Here is a 7,481-nt window from a genome sequence, read left to right on the forward strand (position 1 = left end):
GCAACATGATGACAATTAATTCATATCTTTCAATAATCACTCTCAACGTGAATGGCCTAAACGCTCCCATAAAACGGCACAGGGTTGCAGATTGGATAAAAAGACAGGACCCATCCATATGCTGTCTACAAGAGACTCATTTTGAACTTAAAGATACATCCAGACTGAAAGTGAAGGGATGGAGATCCATCTTCCATGCCAGCGGACCTCAAAAGAAAGCTGGGGTAGCAATTCTTATATCAGACAAATTAGATTTTAAACTAAAGTCTGTAATAAGAGACACAGAAGGACACTATATCATTCTTAAAGGGTCTATCCAACAAGAAGATCTAACAATTGTAAATATCTATGCCCCCAACATGGGAGCAGCCATCTACAGAAGCCAACTGTTAACCAAAATAAAGAGTCACATTGATAACAATACGTTAATTGTAGGAGACCTCAATACTCCACTCTCAGCAATGGACAGATCATCTAAGCAGAAAATCAACAAGGAAACAAGAGCTTTGAATGATACATTGGACCAGATGGACCTCATAGATATTTACAGAACATTCCACCCTAAAACAACAGAATACTCATTCTTCTCGAGCGCACATGGAACTTTCTCCAGAATAGACCATATACTGGGTCACAAATCAGGTCTCAACTGATACCAAAAGATTGAGATTATTCCCTGCATATTCTCAGACCACAATGCTCTAAAACTGGAACTCAATCACACACACAAAAAAAATTTGGCAGAAATTCAAACACTTGGAACCTAAAGACCACTCTGCTCAAGAATGTTTGGGTCAACCAAGAAATCAAAGAAGAACTTAAACAATTCATGGAAATCAGTGAGAATGAAAACACATCGGTCCAAGACGTATGGGATACTGCAAAGGCGGTCCTAAGGGGGAAATACATAGCCATCCAAGCCTCACTCAAAAAAATAGAAAACTCCCGAATTCACCAACTAACTCTACACCTTAAAGAACTAGAGAAAAAGCAACAAACGAGGCCTAAGCCACGCATTAGAAGAGAAATAATTAAAATTAGAGCAGAAATCAATGAATTAGAGACCAGAAACACAGTAGATCAGATCAACGAAACTAGAAGTTGGTTCTTTGAAAGAATTAATAAGATTGATAAACCACTGGCCAGACTTATCCAAAAGAAGAGAGAAAGGACCCAAATTAATAAAATGATGAATGAAAGGGGAGAGATCACGACTAACACCAAAGAAATAGAAACAATTATTAGAAATTATTATCACCAACTATATGCCAATAAACTGAGCAATCTGGATGAAATGGAGGCCTTCCTGGAACCCTATAAGCTGCCAAGACTGAAACAGGAAGAAATTGACAACCTGAATAGGACAATAACCAGTAAGGAGATGGAAGCAGTGATCCAAAACCTCCCAAAAAAGAAGAGTCCAGGGCCTGATGGATTCCCTGGGGAATTCTACCAAACATTCAAAGAAGAAATAATACCTATTCTACTGAAGCTGTTTCAAAAAATAGAAACAGAAGGAAAACTTCCAAACTCATTCTATGAGGCCAGCATTACCTTAATCCCCAAACCAGGCAAAGACCCCATCAAAAAGGAGAATTTCAGACCGATATCCCTGATGAATATGGATGCCAAAATCCTCAACAAAATCCTAGCTAATAGGATCCAACAATACATTCAAAGGATCATCCACCACGACCAAGTGGGATTTATCCCCGGGATGCAAGGGTGGTTCAACATTCACAAATCAATCAATGTGATAGAACTCATTAATAAGAGGAGGGAGAAGAACCATATGGTCCTCTCAATTGATGCAGAAAAAGCATTTGACAAAATACAACATCCTTTCCTGATTAAAACTCTCCAGAGTATAGGGATAGAGGGAACATTCCTCAAGTTCATAAAATCCATCTATGAAAAACCCACAGCAAATATCATCCTCAATGGGGAAAAGCTGAGAGCCTTTCCCTTAAGATCAGGAACACGTCAAGGGTGCCCACTCTCACCACTGTTGTTCAACATAGTACTAGAAGTCCTAGCAACAGCAATCAGACAACAAAAAGAAATAAAAGGTATTCAAATTGGCAAAGAAGAAGTCAAACTCTCTCTTTTCGCAGATGACATGATACTTTATGTGGAAAACCCAAAAGACTCCACGCCCAAATTACTAGAACTCATCCAGGAATTCAGTAATGTGGCAGGATACAAAATCAATGCACAGAAATCAGTTGCTTTCTTATACACTAACAACGCAACTGTAGAAAGAGAAATTAAAGAAACGATTCCATTTACAATAGCACCAAAAACCATAAGATACCTTGGAATAAACCTAAGCAAAGGGGTAAAGGATCTATACTCTAGGAACTACAAAACACTCATGAAAGAAATTGAAGAAGACACAAAAAGATGGAAAAATATTCCATGCTCATGTATCGGAAGAATAAACATTGTTAAAATGTCTATGCTACCCAGAGCAATCTATACCTTCAATGCCATCCCGATCAAAATTCCAATGACGTTCTTCAAAGTGCTGGAACAAACAATCCTAAAATTTGTATGGAACCAGAAAAGCCCCCGAATCGCCAAGGAGATGCTGAAAAAGAAAAACAAAGCTGGGGGCATCACGTTGCCCGATTTCAAGCTATGTTACAAATCAGTGATCACCAAGACAGCATGGTACTGCCACAAAAACAGACATATAGACCAATGGAACAGAATAGAGAACCCAGACATGTACCCTCAACTCTATGGTCAAATAATCTTTGACAGAGCAGGAAAAAACATGCAATGGAAAAAAGACAGTCTCTTCAATAAATGGTGCTGGGAAAAATTGGACAGCCACATGCAGAAGAATGAAACTCGACCATTCCCTAACACCATTCACAAAGATAAACTCAAAGTGGATGAAAGACCTCAATGTGAGACAGGAATCCATCAAAATCCTAGAGGAGAACATAGGCAGTAACCTCTTTGACATCGGCCACAGCAAGTTCTTTCAAGATACATCTCCAAAAGCTAGTGAAACCAAAGCAAAAATGAACTTTTGGGACTTCATCAAGATAAAAAGCTTCTGCACAGCAAAGGAAACAGTCAACAAAACAAAGAGGCAACCCACAGAATGGGAGCAGATATTTGCAAATGACACTACAGATAAAGGGCTGGTATCCAAAATCTATAAAGAACTTCTCAAACTCAACACCCCAAAAACAAATAATCAAGTCAAAATGTGGGCAGAAGAGATGAACAGACACTTCTCTGAAGAAGACATACAAATGGCTAACAGACACATGAAAAAATGTTCATCATCATTAGCTATCATGGAAATTCAAATCAAAACCACACTGAGATACCACCTTACACCAGTTAGAATGGCAAAAATGGACAGGGAAAGAAACAACAAATGTTGGAGAGGTTGTGGAGAAAAGAAAACCCTCTTACACTGTTGGTGGGAATGCAAGTTGGTAGAGCCACTTTGGAAAACAGTGTGGAGGTTCCTCAAAAATTTAAAAATAGAGCTACTCTATGACCCAGCAATCGCACTCCTGGGTATTTATCTGAAAGACACAGATGTAGTGAAAAGAAGGGCCATATGCACCCCAATGTTCATAGCAGCAATGTCCGCAATACCCAAACTGGAAAGAGCCGAGATGCCCTTCAACAGATGAATGGATAAAGAAGATGTGGTCCATATTACTCAGCCATCAGAAAAGATGAATACCCAACTTTTACATCAACATGGGTGGGACTGGAGGAGATTATGCTAAGTGAAATAAGTCAAGCAGAGAAAGTCAATTATCATATGGTTTCACTTATTTGTGGAACATAAGGAATAACATGGAGGACATTAGGAGAAGGAAGGGAAAAATGGGTGGGAGGAATTGGAGGGAGAGATGAACCATGAGAGACTATGGACCTGAGAAACAAACAGGGTTTTAGAGGGGAGGGAGGAGGTGGGATTGGTTAGCCCGGTGATGGGTATTAAGGAGGGCACATACTGCATGGAGCACTGGTTGTTATACAAAAACAATGGATCGTGGATCACTACATCAAAAACTAATGATGTATTGTATGGTGACTAACATAACATAATAAAATTAAAAACTAAAAAAAAAAAAGTAGAAAATGTTAGAGAAAAAAGAATCTTAAATCATTAAAGTTGCAAGGGCCACAAAAGAACATCTGGTCCTATCCTCTGCCTTTAGGCAGGTAAGTTATTATCCTCACTTTCAGATAGGAAACTGAGGTCTTGCAATTGGCTCTTAACTCTGGCTAAACATCAAAGTCAACTCAAAGACTTATAAAATAGAAATGTTTATCCTTATATGGGGATATAATAGGCAATATATTTTATATTTCAATCAGTGAGGTGAAGGATAAATGATTCTTGGACAATTAGTCATTTAAAACTATATTTAGATCTTTATCTCACTCCATTAACAAAAATAAATTCTATGCATATTAAAGACCTAAATTTTTAAAAGAGTAAAATATGAAATAAGTATAGAATAATATTTATGAGTGTGGTTTTGAAAAAGCCTTAAGACACAAACTGAAAAATACAGAAATAATTGATAAATTTGACTTTACTAATTACAACAAATAAAGCATAAAGAAAGTTAATAGACTAGCAGAAGACTGGAGAAAATATCTGCAACACATATACCCAATAACAGGCCAGTGACTACAAGATGTGTGTGTGTGTGTGTGTGTGTGTGTGTACATACCCACATAAAGCAATATGTTTAAAAAGAAAACTCAATTGAAAAATGGTCAAAGACCACATCTGGGAAGATGGCAGAGTAAGAGTATTCTAAGTTCACCTTGTCCCACAGACATCTAGATAACAGCCACAACACCGCAACTGACTCAGAAAACAATCCAAAGACTGTCAGAACAGATATTTCACTGTTAATTGTAGAGAAGAGGTCTCAACAAAAAGTAGGAGGGGTGGAGACATGGTTGAGAACCAAACTGGTGAGACTAATCACAAATGAGAGGAACACTACATGTATGAAGAAGGGAGTAGAGAAGACCCCACATCAGTCACCCCAGGAACGGGGGAAACTGTACTGAGAAGACAAGTTCCCATAACATTGGCTTTGAAAACCAATGAGGCTTAACTTTACCAGCTTTCATAATCAGCAGGGCTTAACTTGGGGTACTTAAAAAATCAGTGGGCTTGGCTCTGGGAGAGCCAGAGGGTGATAGGAAACTGAACCTCCACACTTAAAGAGCCAGCATAAAAAACAACCCCACCAAGCACAGCATAGAAGCAGCAGTTTGAAAAGTGCCTGGGATATATATGAAGGAGAGCTACTAATTTCAGAATTTGTGCTGCAGGGGCAGTCTCTCTCCCCTGATCCCAGATAGCTGGCACTTGCAAGAACCAGCATGAATATCTTCCACCTATCTAGCTGACACTATGTGCGCCATCCCCACATTGTCTTGCAGATCTAACCATCCAAACAACTCCACTCAGCAGGCATCACTCCAAAGTGCCTGTTGCTACCACACATTCTTCCAGCAGCCCCAAAAAGGACATAAGCCACTCTAAAGTGACTCCTGCCCTAGGGAGAGAGAAAGATAACCACACACACCAGTGTGACTATGGCCCCAGCAGGACTGGGGGCAGGGGTCTGATTTGACTGCCCCCCTCCACCAACAAAAACCTCTCAGTGGGCAGCACACGGACAGAGTCCTGCAGTTTGGTCTGACTGCAGCCCCAGAAGACAGACTAGAGGCAGGCACTGGGTCTGAGTTGCAGCCCCACCCACCAATGAAAGTCTCTCAGAAAACAAGGCAGGGAGAGTGCCCCACAGTTCAGTGCCACCACAGCCCCAGTGGACAAACTGAGGGCAAGCATCTGGTCTGACTGCTGATACCACCCAACAACAAACCCAAGGCAGCCCAAAACTGCACCCTTAACAGCATAGGAACCAAACCCTACCCAGTGTACCCACAATAGGTAAAGTGGGCTATTGTAGCAGATAGGACTGAAGGCAAATGAGGCTCAGCCACAATAGTAGAGCACATGCAACCCACATAGAAGACACTGCTGAAGCACCTGGTTCTGGTGAAAAGGGGACACTACAGAGCACCACAGAAACTCTTCTTCATAAAGCCACTATTCTCAAGATCAGAAAATAGCTGACTTTCCTAATACACAGTAACAAACACAGAGAGACAAAATGAGGAGACAGAGGAATATGTCTCAAATGAAATTAGATAAAAATAGCAAAAGACCTAAATGAAATGAAGATAAAATAATTAATAAAGAATTTAAAGTAATGGTCATAAAGATACTTACTGGACTTTAAAAAAGAGTGGTGGATCTCAGTGAGATCTTCAACAAAGATACAAAGTATAAAAAATAACAAATCGGATAAGAACACAATAAATGAAATTTAAAATGCCCTAGAGGAAATAAAGGAAAAATATGCTAAAGGGAATCAATAGCAGATTAAAGGAGACAGAAGAATGGATCAGCAAGATGCAAGACAAACTAATAAAAGAAAAACCAAGCTGAACAGCAAAAAGAAAAAAAATAATAAAAAAATGAGAATAGGTTAAGGTGACTCAGTGATATCATCAAACATAATAGCATTCACATTATAGAGATCTTAAAAGGAGAAGAGAGAAAAATGGGGGTAGAAAATTTATTTGAAGAAATAATAGCTGAAAATTTGCCTAATCTAAAAAAGGAAAGAGACATCTAGATCCAGGAAGCACAGAGAATCCTCAGCAAAATTAACCCAAGAAGGTCCACACTAAGACACATGATAATTAAAATGACAAAAAGTAGTGATAAAGAGAATTTTAAAAAGCAGCAAGAGAAAACAGTTATATACAAGGGAAATCCCATAAAGCTGTCAGCTGGTTTTTCAGCAGAAACTCTGCAGGCCAGAAGAATGTGACTTGATTTATTCAAATTTCTGAAAAGAAGTAACTAAGAATACTTTACACAGCAAGGAGATCATTTAGAAGGGAAGATAAAGAGTTTTCCAGACAAACAAAAGTTAAAGGAGTTCATCATCACTAAATAAGCCTTAAAGAAAGGTTGAAAGGAATTCATTGAGGGGAAATAAGCCATAATCAGAAGTAAGAAAATGATGAAAGGAAAAAGATTCATAAGTTAATGCAAACATAATAAAAGTGGTATTTAGTAACTTATAAAAACAGTCTGAAGGTTAAAGTACAAAGGGAGTAAAATCGATTATATCTATAAAAATCAGCCAAGGGATTTACAAAATAAGAATATATAAAGTATGACATTATATACATAAAATGTGAGGGGGGAGTAAAAATTCAGTACTTTTGGAATGGGTTTGAACTTCAGCAGCCATCAACTTAATATAGACTGCTAATATGCATAAGGTGATATTTGTAAACCTAAAGGTAATCACAAATCAAAAACCTGTAATAGATACACAAAAATAAGGGAGAAAGGAATCCAAACATATCACTAAAGAAAGCCATCAAACCAC

Source organism: Phoca vitulina, unplaced genomic scaffold (assembly GCF_004348235.1).
Source record: "Phoca vitulina isolate PV1807 unplaced genomic scaffold, GSC_HSeal_1.0 scaffold114, whole genome shotgun sequence".
NCBI lineage: Eukaryota > Metazoa > Chordata > Mammalia > Carnivora > Phocidae > Phoca > Phoca vitulina.